A 14,582-nucleotide genomic window follows, 5' to 3' on the forward strand; every position below is an offset into this window, starting at 1 on the left:
CGCGCGGTGCGCCAGCGCTGCGTAGCGCGCGCTGACGAGGCCGTGCAACTCCTCCCAAGATGCCACCATGGATCCGGGGAGGTTGAGCAGCCAGGCGCGCGGTGCGCCAGTGAGGGCCATGGGAAGCCAGTTGGACATCACCTTGTCGTCGCCCCCGGCCTTAAGGACGGCCTCCTCATACGCCAACAGGTAATCCATCGGGTTCGCCGCGCCGTCGTAGCGCGGCGGCATCTCCGGCTCGAACTTGGGTGGCCATTGCACCTGCCGCAAGGCAGGAGCAAGGGCTCGGAGCCCCCAAGCACCACTATGGGCACCAGTAGATCTAGCCGGAAGGGCGGTGCCAGCCATGGGGAATGGGCGCGAAGATGGTGGAGCGCGAGCCGACGGAAGGAAAACTCCGGCGCACCCCTACCTGGCGCGCCAAATGTCGGATCTCGGGTTCCGGCAAAACCCTCAAGGTTCGAACACTAGGGTGTGCGCGAAGATCTCCCCCTACCGATCCACGTCCTAGCTTCACTAAGATGTTACGGGCTAACTCAACGAACTCGCAACACAAAGGACATAAGATTTATACTGGTTCGGGCCACCGTTGTGGTGTAATACCCTACTCCAGTGTGGTGGTGGTGGATTGCCTCTTGGGCTAAGGATGAACAGTACAAGGGGAAGAACAACCTCCTGAGGCGAGGTGTTCTTGTGCTTGGTGGGTGTGAGGATGAGATAAATGAGTTCCAGGCCCCTTGGATCGATCCCCCCTACTGTGGAGGCTAATCCTATTTATAGAAGCCCTGGCCCTCTCCCCAAATATTGAGCGCGAAGGGAGCTGTCGGTGTCAAAACCGGCAGATCTTGGGTAGGGGGTCCCGAACTGTGCGTCTAAGGTGGATGGTAATAGGAGGTAGGGGACACGATGTTTTACCTAGGTTCGGGCCCTCTCGATGGAGGTAAAACCCTACGTCCTGCTTGATTGTTCTTGATAATATGAGTAGTACAAGAGTTGATCTACCACGAGATCAGAGAGGCTAAACCCTAGAAGCTAGCCTATGGCATGATTGTATGTTGTCCTACGGACTAAAACCCTCCGGTTTATATAGACACCGGAGGGGGCTAGGGTTACACAAGGTCGGTTACAAAGGAGGAGATATACATATCCGTATTGCCTAGCTTGCCTTCCACGCCAAGTAGAGTCCCATCTGGACACGGGACAAAGTCTTCAATCTTGTATCTTCATAGTCCAACAGTCCGGCCAAAGGATATAATCCGGCTGTCTGGATACCCCCTAATCCAGGACTCCCTCAGTAGCCCCTGAACCAGACTTCAATGACGATGAGTCCGGCGCACAGTGTTGTCTTCGGCATTGCAAGGCGGGTTCCTCCTCCGAATACACCACAGAAGAGTTTGAATACAAGGATAGTGTCCGAACCTCCAAAATAAGTTCCACATACCACTGTAGAGAGAATAATATTACCACAAATCTAATCTGCTGACACGTTTTGCCAGCATGACATCACGCCATGACCCGGTAATTATTTGAACCGTTTTTGTTTAACCAACCCCGCACATAACGCGAGGCGGTTTCTTGACATGTCTTGTCAAAGCAGAGATTGTGTTCCCCTTATTACGGGATTCTCATCAATACAGACGTGGGTAACCCAACCGCGCCATCAATTACGGCGCTTGGGGGATAAGCGAGCTTTGCCGGGCTAGTGGGGGCGGATAGTTTAGTCCGCCCTTATAAAGGGATAAGATCTCACCTTTTTCTACCCACGCCTTCTTCCTCCTTGCTCATCCATTCTCGCGCACTCGAGCTCCAGCGCCCAAGTCCGCATCCTTCTCCCCAACTCTGTCCAAACATGTCCGGAGCGGGAGGCAAGTGGATGGCCTCATCCGCCACGGAGGGACACATCAAAAAGCTACGTGGAGCCGGATACTTAGAAGCGGATATCGCGCACCGGCTGCCAGCCGCGGGGCAGGTCGTCCCTACCCCAAAACCTCACGAAAGGGTGGTTTTCCTCCCCCATTTCGTCCGCGGATTGGGGTTTCCCCTCCATCCATTCGTCCGCGGCCTCATGTTCTATTACGGGCTGGACTTTCATGATCTAGCCCCGAATTTCATCCTCAACATCTCGGCGTTCATCGTCGTGTGCGCGGCTTTCCTCCGGATCCGGCCCCACTTTGGCCTATGGCTGAAGACCTTCAGCATCAAGCCGAAGGTAGTAGGCGGGCAACAAGCAGAATGCGGCGGAGCCATGGTAGGCAAAATGCCCAACATTACATGGCTCGAGGGCTCCTTCGTGGAGACCGTAAAGGGGTGGCAATCGGGGTGGTTCTACATCACCGAGCCGCGTGACACCAACTGGGTGGCGGCCCCCGAGTTTCGATCCGGAATCCCCACGCGGCTCACTTCCTGGAAGGAGAAGGGCCTGTCTTGGGGCTCTTCGGTGGAGCTGGACGGACTCCAGAAGTGTATCTGGAACATGACAAGCAAGAAACTTAAGCTTGTCAACATAGTCCAGGTCATGCTCTTCCGCCGGATCCTCCCGTGTCAACAACGGGCTTTCAACTTATGGGAGTCCGACCCGGCCCAGCACCAGACTCTACGCGAGCTCTTCATCACGACGCATAAGGACGCATAAGGACGTCTGGAAGGTGCTGTTCAAGGGCGCCGAGGTCCCTCCTTCTCTTACCGAGGACCGCGGGCTAAGCGCGAAGCACCCTGCGAATCCGGTAAGTACTGTACATCTGGTAGGGTATTTATTTCCCATAGCTTAACCATGTGTGGGGTCTGAGCTCCCATGCCTTTGACAAGACTGGGTGGAGACACTGGAGCAGATTAACTGTCCGGCCCCTCTGCCCGAAGACCCTGCGGACGCTCTCCTGACGGAGATGCGAACTCCGGCTCCTTATGAGGTGCCGAAGAAGACCAAGGAGAAGGCCAAGGGAACCCGAAGGAGTTCCCGGCGCTAGGTGGTATCGGACTCATCGTCCGATAACTCTGAGACGCACCCCTCCCATGAAGATGAGGAGAAGGAAGATGAAGATTCTCCCCCTCCAGCCGGGGGAGACAAGAAAAGGAAGGCGGCCCCAACCGGGGAGGCCGAAGGGTCCAAGAAGGGAAGGACTCTCCTTCCGGACTATTCCACCACCGCCGCCGACGGCGAAGACGAGTGGCTGCTCAGGGCCAAGCCCCTGGCGAAGTCGTAAGTATTCGGATACCAGAGTAACTCATAGCATACTTTTGTTGCACTGCTTCCCCTAATGTCGAACATGATTATGCAGTCCGCCCCAAGCCCGTATCGACGTTTCCTCGTCGGACGGTTCCTTGGACTCGTCGGACATGGATAGTGATACACTTCCAACCGCCTCCTCTCCTTGCCCTACGGACAATGCCGAGGTATTGTCTCAAGGGGCACCGAGCCGGGTGGAGACAGTCCCGGAGGCGCCTCGAGGTGACCTTCCGGACTCCAGGAGCAAAGGGAGTAAGGCTCCCAGGGGCTCCAAGTTCGGTCCTTGGCCGAACACCACGCCGGAACCTTCAGTGGTTCCGGACTCGGGCAGGCGGCCCCCTTCCAAGAAGGGCAAGCCGTCCGTGCCGGTGACGTCTGTCCAACCAGAGGCACCGGACGAGCTGCTAGGAGCACTTCGCGGCGCTTCCATCGACGAAGAGCACCGCACTATTATGAGTGCAGTGATCAAGAAGGTTCAGTCCGCCAAGAGCGGACTGACTGAAGCCTGTGCCAGCCTTCTAACAGGCTTTGAGGTAAGTGTTTAAAATATAGGAACAATATTACCGCATAGACAGTAGCCCCTGATGCCCTGTTTGGTGTTCACAAAGAAAAGCCGAATAGAGGATCAATAATATCTGCAGGTGTCTAATATAAGTATGTCTGTATGCGTATGAAGGCTTCGCTGCTGACCTCTACCGCACTGACTGTGGAGGTCGCCGCACTGAAGCAGGACCTCGAGCGGTCCGAGAAGGAGCTCGGCCTTGCCAAGAGGCAGCTCGAGGAGAACAAAGGTAAGTAATACCTTGTCTATATAAAAAAAGAAAATGTGGTTGCGAACTGACAGGATCATCATGAATGTGCCAGGGGCCACGAGCGAAGTGGCGACCCTGAAGCAAGCGTTGTCCGAGGCTAAAAACAGAGCGGCCAAGGAGCGCACCGAGCGGGAAAAACAAGAGGCACGGGTGGGCGAGGTGCAGCAAGAGCTCCAGGCTCTCATGAAGAAGCACGCGGCTTTGGAGCTTGACTTGAAGACGCGAGAGTTCGAGCTTGCCGCGGCCCTCGAGAGCACAAAGCATGCCAAGGCTGAAGCCCAAAAGGCCCTCCAGGAAATTGAGGCGATGAGGAAGATAGCGGCGGGTAAGGCATTCAATATGCAAAGCGAGCATGTGAAAGCAAATTACTTGTTACTTACCCGAGTCCAGAGCTCTCCAGGAGCATTCGCAGATTTTCCCCGCAGCGTGTCGGATGCTGCGAAATATTACCAGGCCAAGGAGGCAAGCTCGATGGAGAAGTTGTTCTGGTCTAAATATATTGGGACCGAACATCCGATGCCTATGAGCGACCAGCTGAAGCAACTGGTCGAGCTGCACAAGGCGGTCGAACAGGCCATGAGGGGCCTTATAGTCCGGATGTGGCCTGGCGACTCCCTTCCCAACAGCTACTTCGGCCTGGTGAGGCGGCTTGTGGATGCCTGCCCACGGCTGGAGGCCATAAAGTGGTCCGTCTGCATCGAAGGTGCACGCCGGGCCTTTGCCCGTGCGAAGGTGCACTGGGCCAAGATGGACGCCGAGAAGCTGGTGAAGGAGGGGCCGCCGCAGGGCAAGGAGCATCGCCACCCTGAGATGTATTATGAGGGTGTCCTGAAGGGTGCCCGTCTTGTGGCAGATGAGTGTGCGAAGGATGTAATTTTTGAATAAACTTGCTCGTGTGATCCTGTATTATGAAAACTTGTTCATATGCGCTATGCAACACTTGTTTGAATTTAAAATATTACCTTCTGTGCGGTTGTTTGTTAAATCTGAGAGATGGCCAGTCGTCGGCTTTTGCCCCCATGCCACGAGTGCTGGGGTGTTCGGGATAAATCTGAGCACTCTTTTTCCCCTTGTTGGGTCCTTCGAGGGAGGTGCTCAGCACAACGAACAAGGCAATCAGACTATAATGCTTTATCACTCTCACTTAGCCATACAAGTCTACAATTTTAAATTTTGGCGAAGCCCCTAGTATTCAGAAGGCCGAATTCGGGGCGCTATACACACCTTAAGCCAGACAAAGCCGACTCCTCGCTCGAAGCGGCATAAGTCTTTAGGGGCTCGAGACCTCTCGAACAGCGACCAGCTCTCGCCTTATCATGACAGTCAGTTTTAGCTTTTTCTACTGAGGTGCTTAGCCCAGATGAACTGGGGCACAATCGCAGTAGTTCTCCCAGTGCTACCTTAGCCGATATAGCGGAACGTAAGGTACCAAAACATGGGAGCCGGGCAAACCCAACTATTGACCCAAGACATGATTCAGAGCTGATGCATATAGTGCTATAAGTTCGGGGTGCCGCACTGTCGAAAGTGTTCGGACTTCTCACGCCGTATTATGGGGTACGCTTAAGCCCCTGGCGTATTGGCCGTACCAGAGTGTACGGGTGCCGAATGTCATGAATGAACATATATATATAAAGGAAGAATAGAGAATGCGCTAATAGTCTAGTGCTATGCATTGTTTATTCAAAAAGGTGCGTCGAAGCAGAATGATACAAGTAGTGCGATAAGCAAAAAGTAGGACTATTTGACATGTCCCCTCCAAGGGCAAGCTGAAGAATGGTATTTAAAGCAAGTATTTCACTCGTTATCGGAGACCACCTGGGAGTTCCATGGTGCGACGTGGCTTTTTGCCTCCTTGGTTGTTGCATCGTGTGTCCGGCAATCGTACTGCCGGACGGGGGTTTCCAGAGATTAAAGTCCTGAAAGAGAGAAAAGTAACAAAGCGGGAAGCCCCTAGTGCGGTTGAGCCGCGTCTTGGGGCGTGCCGTAGTCGTGCCCCCCTCCCCACCTATGCCCATGGTATTTCCAATGCGTAATTATGTACATGTGGCACGGATTTCACCATTTGGTTGGGACTGGGGTGGGGGCCGCATTGCTATGCAAGCTCGGAACGTGCCAGGCGGTCTTGTTGCCGATTACTCCGGGCGCGCTTGAAGGTGTCCGGGTCTTTAATCGCTGAACTGGTGGATTGCCTTAAGAGGCTGCTTTGCGCTTCTGCTATGAGGGCTATAGTGTGCTCCTCCATGCGGAGAGAGCGCTTTGTGTTTCCATTGACTGTGATGACCCCCCGAGGTCCTGGCATCTTGAGCTTGAGATATGCATAGTGCGGTACCGCGTTGAATCTCGCAAATGCGGTTCGCCCGAGCAGTGCATGATAGCCGATGCGGAACGTGACTATATCGAAGATTAACTCCTCGCTTCGGAAGTTATCCGGGGATCCGAAGACCACTTCCAGTGTGACTGAGCCTGTGCAATGGGCCTCTACACCTGGTATGACACCTTTAAAGGTCGTTTTTGTGGGTTTGATCCTTGAGGGGTCTATACCCAATTTGCGCATTGTGTCCTGATAAAGCAGGTTCAGGCTGCCACCGCCGTCCATAAGGACTCGAGTGAGGTGAAATCCGTCGATGATTGGGTCTAGGACCAGTGCGGCGAATCCTCCATGACGGATACTAGTGGGATGGCCCCTGCGATCGAAGGTGATTGGACAGGAGGACCATGGGTTGAACTTTGGGGCGACTGGCTCCAATGCGTATACATCCCTTAACGCACGCTTCTGCTCCCTCTTGGGGATGTGGGTTGCATATATCATGTTCACCGTCTGCACTTGTGGGGGGAACCTCTTCTGCCCTCCGGTGTTCGGCTGTTGGGGCTCCTCCTCGTCATCGCTATGTAGCCCCTTATCTTTGTCTCCGGCGCTTAACTTGCCGGCCTGCTTGAACACCCAACATTCCCTTTTGGTGTGGTTGGCTGGCTTGTCGGGGGTGCCATGTATTTGGCACGAGCGATCGAGTATACGGTCCAAACTGGAAGGGCCCGGAGTGCTTCTTTTGAACGCCTTTTTCCGCTGACCAGGTTTAGAGCCTCTGAATCCGGCATTGACTGCCGTATCCTCGGTATTGCCGCTATTGATGTGGCGCTTATGTTTGTTGCGACGTGACCTGCCATTGCTATCCTTGGTATCTGAAGTACCGCGGTTCTTTGATATGTTATTGCTGCGAGCCAGCCAACTGTCTTCTCCCGCGCAAAAGCGGGTCATGAGTGTTGTGAGGGCTGCCATGGATTTCGGCTTTTCCTGGCCAAGGTGCGGGGTGAGCCACTCGTCGTGGATGTTGTGCTTAAAAGCTGCTAGGGCCTCTACATACGGACAGTCAATGATTTGATTTTTCTTTGTCAGGAACCATGTCCAGAATTGCCTGGCCGATTCTTCTGGCTGCTGAATTATGTGGCTCAAGTCATCAGCATCTGGTGGTCGCACATAAGTGCCCTGGAAGTTGTCGAGGAATGCGGCTTCCAGATCTTCCCAACAGCCAATGGATTCTGCTGGCAGGCTGTTGAGCCAATGCCGAGCTGGTCCTTTGAGTTTAAGTGGGAGGTATTTGATGGCGTGTAGATCATCACTGCGGGCCATGTGGATGTGCAGGAGGAAGTCCTCGATCCATACCGCAGGATCTGTTGTGCCGTCGTCTGATTCTATATTTACGGGTTTGAAACCCTGTGGGATTTGGTGATCCATTACTTCGTCTGTGAAGCATAGGGGGTGTGCGGCGCCTCTCTACTGGGCTATGTCGCAACGCAGCTCAAATAAGTCTTGTCCGCTGTGTTCGGCCTGACCGGATTTACTTTTACTGTATCCGGCGTGACGGTTATTGTCGGGGATATACCCCGCGGTATGACCCGGCCAGATGTATAACCCGACCGGACTTGGCGACTCACTAATGACCCGCCCTGACTGGACGACTCACTAAGTGACCTGCCCGAGCCTGGCGACTTATGGGTGACCTGGCAAGCGGATCAAAGGAGCGACAAGACCCGGGGGCCCAAGAGGCTCAAGGCCCAGAAGGCTGGCTACGTTATGGTAGGCCGGCTTAAGAGGAAAGGCTTGAGGAATATCTCCTTTACGAGGAAGCAAGACCCGGACTTGTAATCAACTTGTAAGAGAAGATAGACTAATCCTAGTCCTACTAGGACTCCACATGTAACCCGCCCCTCTAACTTATATAAGGAGGGGCAGGGCTCCCCAAAGAGGGACAAGGAACAAGAAACAATATCTAGTGCTAGACACCAAGAGGAGAGCCAGCTTACGGTGACTTCCTCATAATCATAATGAGACCTAGCCACAAACCGCATGTAGGGTTATTACCGGATGATGTTTCCCGGGGCCTGAAGCTGTCTAAATCTTTGTCTTGCATGTTGCGTCTCTCGATTCCGATCAACCCCTTCAAGCTACCGCATAGATGCGTTGGCCTCATGACTAAGTCCTCATACTAGGACATCTGCCGTGACAATTCCACGACAGTTGGCGCCCACCGTGGGGCTCGCGCACGGTGGTGTTGAGTTCTTGGAGGGATATCTTTTAGGGATTGAGAAGTTCGTAATTTTCTGGATGAAGAAGAACCGATTTAGAAGGATCTACAGCAACTGCGAGTTCATCGGTCAAGATTGAAGAAGTTTCCTGCAGTGTGTATAAGATCGAGAAAATTTAGGGTTTCTGAAATCCGGCGGAAGATATTTTTAGCTGTGCCACGCCCTCAAGCCGCCGAGACAGGCAGGAAAGCGGTCTCGCCGAGATAAATTGCTGTGTCATGTGGGCTGTTAAAGCTGGCATGTTCCGTCAACAGGCGTCATATGTGTCATCTGCTAGTACAAGCGGCGATTAGGATAGCTGCTTGCGGCCACGAGTTCGTCAGATCAATCTACATGAATCAAGTATCTGCCGATCGACTCAAAACCCAAAGCCTGATGGATTCCCAAGTTATTTCATGTGAAAGATTTCTCAACTAGTAGTACGAGTCCAAAAGCTATATGGTGATGTACTACCATCTGACATGAGCTAATGATGAGTGCTCGGTTCTCGAGGCCAAAGGAAAAAATAATGATAGGGGAAAAGATGGACGACCAAGAAACAGAAACGGCCACAACCTGGATTCTGCTGTTGCTTGTGCAGCCTCGTCTCCGAGCCGGTTATGACTTCAGCAGCCTCGCCTCCGCTTCCGAGTCTTCAAGCCTTGAGCCGCCCTTTTCCTTTTCCTATAGTCTGCTCGTATGCCGTTACGGCGGCCGTGCCTACGAGTTGCTGCCCCAGCGGATCCGGAGCTGCCTTCTCAGGCCGGGTCAACCATCTGTTGCACGCAGCAACACGTACTTCTACTATTCCTTACTACTGTCTATGCAAGCAACTACATGACCAAATTCACAAGAGGAAAGAAAAAAAAGATCAAGTCCCCAGAATGAAAAAGGACGGAAGGGAGCGCACATAATCAGATCAACCAAGCATCTGCTATCTTTTTTGTCTTACTACGTCCAACATTAGTATCGGCGTTCGTGTGACAAAAATACCAGGTGCTACCCTTCTCAGTTATTCTTAATATACTTTAGGTTACTCCGGCAGGTAATATTTTTGTGCAGGGTAATTATTCATTACAAAAGTGGCATCAAAACTCGGATACGGAGCTCACCAGCATGATCCTACACTAGCGTTCGTCCGAGGCACGCTGCCCAAGCAAAACGCTGTGGTCGATTCACCCATTTACGCCGGCGTACAAACGCCGCGGCTGAGTCGCCCATCTGCGCCGGCTTACAACACCACGGTTGACTCGCCCGACTGCGCCGGTTTATAATGCCATGTCCATTTTTTTTTCTTACAGTAATTTTTTACCGGTTGAGACGCCCGAGGAAAATTCCAGGATATAGTCCACTACAAAAGTGACGTCATGCCATGGAAATAAGGCTCACACCGGTTTACGATGCCGTGGCCGTCTCTCGCGTCCGCACCGGCTTACAAGCGAGGAGGGCAACTTGCTAGTCCACATCGGCTTACAAGTACCGCCGCCGACTCTCTCATCCTCACTGGTTTAAAACACCACGACCGACTCATTTGTTGTTCGGGCGAATCAGGTGATATTCATCTAAGTTTATTTTATTAAACATATTGTTTTCATGAAAGAACAATTGCTTTGGTCTGTATATTTTTATGTGCAGCAAAGGTGGTGCCATGTTGTGCCTATGAAGTGTATTTTAGCGCCATCACGCATCGGTGTCTGCGCCCGCTTACTGATGGAACAGGTGTGCGCAAGTCGCCGCCCGTGCAGCTTAACCTACATCAACCCGCCATTGCGGTGTGAGCTGCCTCTGCCATGACCTATATAGCCTCTTTGAGTCGCCAGGACCCTGCGAACCGTGTCACCGAAACTGAAGAAGTTTCGTGAGCCGTCCCGCGTTAAAACATCACACGTTGAACCGCCGCCTGCCCTCGGGTTGACTCGCGGCCGTTTCAAGCTATTCAAAGTTGCCGCCTCCACCGCCTCAACCGCGCTGCCATTGCAGTTTATGAGCTGCCGCCCTGGTGATGCCTCCGTCTCGCTGCCGCGTCAACCTGCCGGAGCCACGTTGAGCCGCCCTTGCCACTTTGAGCCGCTGGGGTTATATTAAGTCGCCGGTTTGCCTGAGCCGTCGGAACTATAATGAGTCGCTGGTCTGCCTGAGCCACCTCTGTCGCGATAAACGGATCATCCATCGTCCAAACAAAACAGGTGCTATCCAGCCAAGTTTGATTTATTAGCACATGTTGTTTTTGTCAAAGAACAAGTTTATCTTTGCCTTGGTCTGCAATATTGTTTATGCAGGGCAATTACTTATGACAAAAGTGATATTATACCGTGGAGATGGAGGCACGCCAACACTTTTTAGCACAGGTGGTCGTCGTTACTCAACGGACTCCCGCACCGGCTTACAACGTCGTGGTTGTATCCCACGGCCGCACCGGCTTACAACGTCGTGGCTGTCTCTCACGACCGCACTGGTTTACAACGCCGCGGTCGACTCTCCCGTCCACACCGGTTTAAAACGCCGCGACGCACCCGCGGCCGACTCGGCCGTAATTGATTCCAGTTTCACCATGGTGATCATCAACTCCGCGGTCATAATTGCCGACCTGACGCACCAGGTGAAATCCATCCAGTATATTTTTATATTATATATTGCCTTTTCTATGGAAGAGAAAATACTCTGATTTGCAAGTTGTCCCATGCAGGATTCAAACCGGTCTATATTACGGTTAATTATGAAGAATCTCAAGTCACCTCGAGACTCAGGGGCTATGATGACATGACTCAGTAAATGATTGCCAGTTTAAAGCAGATTCAAGAACTCCGGGTCATTGGAAGAAAAAATAGCGCGGCCCCGGAGGCTACTGTCTTTTTGACGAATATTTAAAGGCCGTCAGGAAATTTCCGGCTTAAAAGAAAGGATTCCGGTTCAAAATCCGGTTCAAGGTAAACCTGTTTCGCACAAATCTTGAAGCTCTCAAATCCGGTTTAAAGTTCCGGATTCAAAAAGATTTAAATATCTTGCAAGTTCGAGTTCTCAGAAAAATTAAAGGTTGCCAAAAGAACTTGCTACCATGATGTGCGGTTCAAACTTGGATATCCTGCCTTACGGCTTATCTTATTATGATCACTTGGGGGCTTCCTGCTCATCGAGCATAGCTATCAATACCCTCTTGATCGGCGCAATGTCAAAATTTATATGGTCACTTGGGGGCTTCCTGTTCAAACATAGGTCGTATTTGAACCAAAGAGAACATAACTGTGGTACCCTTTTGATTGGCAAACTGCCGAACCTACTTGGGGGCTTCTTGATCGTATCCGAATCATAGCTCAACCCCTTTGGGAATCGACGTGGATCGTATTCGAATCAGCGTCGTTAAACAACTCTCAAGGTCATTTGGGGGCTTCCTGTTCAAACATAGGTCGTATTCGAACCAAAGAGAACATAGCTATCGATATCCTCTTGATCGACATCGCCAAAGCCACTGGGGGCTATATGATCGTATTCGAATCTTAGCTTAACCCCTTTGGAACGGTTTACTGATCGTATCCGAATCATAAGCCTCAAAAAGTTTTATTCTGTCTCTGGTAAAGTTTATTGCAGCCACAATTACTTAACTTGAGACCTTTTTGGGATTATATCTCAAATATATATAAGTGTTTTATGCTTAACCCGGCTTGACTTTTGACTATAAGTCACCAGTTTATGACAATCATCATCTATGTGGAAGCATTGGCTTCTAAGGATTGGGTTATCACCCTTACTACACAGGTTATGTAAGGCGACAGTACAAATTCAATACCACAATAGTTATATGTGAGATATTATGACCCACCCTGGTTTTGATGCTAAGTCGCCAGGGCATATGTTGTTTAAACTCTCTGCAGGATTTGCAGAAATATGACATGTAAATGATTAAGTTCAAGCTCATTACCAAAGTTGATGCTTCAAAATTATTATCCGTTCTGGATTTTTCTCAAATGGCTATAAGCCGCCGGGTCATGAAAATTCCGGTTTACAATGAAGGCGTGTTGAATCGCCATCGGCCAAGAGCCGCCGGGTATTTAAACTCCGGATTTACTTGTCAACAGATAAGGTATTTGAATTCTTTAAAATAGCCAACATGGCTGGATTTTCAATGATGGTATTGAATGATTGAGGTTTTCATACCGGATTATATTATTCAAATTTTGAATAGCCAACATGGCTGGATTTCTATTATGATTATCAATAACCAGTATTATGATTGAGGTTTTCAAAGTCGCTTTAGCGCCATAGCTATTATCTTTATCAATGGGCATGATTTATTTTACAATGGAGGAAATAGTCCCGACTCGCTGCAGGCTTACGACCCGGCACTTGGGGGCTACATTATTCAAGTTGAGGTTACATCGAATATGCAAGTCTCATGTCGCTGCAAGCATGCACCATGACACTTGGGGGCTAATGCAAAGTCATTTTTATTGGCCTTATTGAAGACCCAACTCATCCCATTGTAATGAGCCGGCCCTTGGGGGCTACCAATTGCTCCTATTAAAATTCAAGATACACAAGCCTTATTCCATTATATATTGAAGGATCCACTGCTCAGTTGGTAAAGCATAAAGATCTTAACCTTGTGGACGTGGGTTCAAGCCCCAGGATGGGGGTTACATCATATGATATAATTTTCAATGAAAAGTCCCAGCTTAGTATTATCTTACTAAGCCGGCCCTTGGGGGCTACACGTTACTGCTCAAATTTACATCATCATATTTACAAAGTCCCTGCTCATTATTACATAATGACCCGACACTTGGGGGCTAATGCATATTTCTCTTTGCTTAAGACAATTCTAGGATGACCCGGCTACACTACTATGACTATAGCCGACTCATGGGGGCTACACAACTGGATTTCATTTAAAGCCATGGTGATAAGTCCCGGCTTATTCATGCTGATTAAACCGGCCCTTGGGGGCTACAGGTATTATGGATATAAGGGAGAAATATCTTCAAATTTTCAGTTTGAGTAAATCAGATTGACTCGGTGTCTGCAAAAATCATAAACCGGCGTCGGCGACAATTATGACTCGGCATCATCTATTTATAACCCGGCAATTTTGGTAATCATAAACCGGCAAGTTTTATATCTCAAGTCGGCCAAATATAAGTTGAATATTTGAAGACCAATATTTTTGTCAAGTCAGAGCATTGAAGGCCGACTCAAATGGATGCTTTATTTACAATATTTCTTCTACAAGCAAATTGACTACGAAGTTGGTCTATTGACCCGGATTTTCCAGAAGGAGGGGATGACAAGGACTTAAGGATGATCAAGTGCCGGCTTACAAGAATATTTAACCCGGAGTGCAAACTGTCAATTTGTTCTTGTGTTTATGTTGCAGATCAGTTTAACATGGATAAATCCAAATTAAACTTGGGGGCTAATGTCGAGGATATACCCCGCGGTATGACCCGGCCAGATGTATAACCCGGCCGGACTTGGCGACTCACTAATGACCCGCCCTGACTGGACGACTCACTAAGTGACCCGCCCAAGCCTGGCGACTTATGGGTGACCTGGCAAGTGGATCAAAGGAGCGACAAGACCCGGGGCCCCAAGAGGCTCAAGGCCCAGAAGGCCAGCTACGTTATGGTAGGCCGGCTTAAGAGGAAAGGCGTGAGGAATATCTCCTTTACGAGGAAGCAAGACCTGGACTTGTAATCAACTTGTAAGAGAAGATAGACTAATCCTAGTCCTACTAGGACTCCACATGTAACCCGCCCCTCTAACTTATATAAGGAGGGGCAGGGCTCCCCAAAGAGGGACAAGGAACAAGAAACAATATCTAGGGCTAGACACCAAGAGGAGAGTCGGCTTATGGCGACTTCCTCATAATCATAATGAGACCTAGCCACAAACAGCATGTAGGGTTATTACCGGATGATGTTTCCTGGGGCCCGAAGCTGTCTAAATCTTTGTCTTGCGTGTTGCGTCTCTCGATTCCGATCAACCCC

This window comes from Triticum urartu, chromosome 4A (assembly GCF_056163025.1).
Source record: "Triticum urartu cultivar PI428250 chromosome 4A, HENAU_Tu73, whole genome shotgun sequence".
NCBI classification, from domain to species: domain Eukaryota; kingdom Viridiplantae; phylum Streptophyta; class Magnoliopsida; order Poales; family Poaceae; genus Triticum; species Triticum urartu.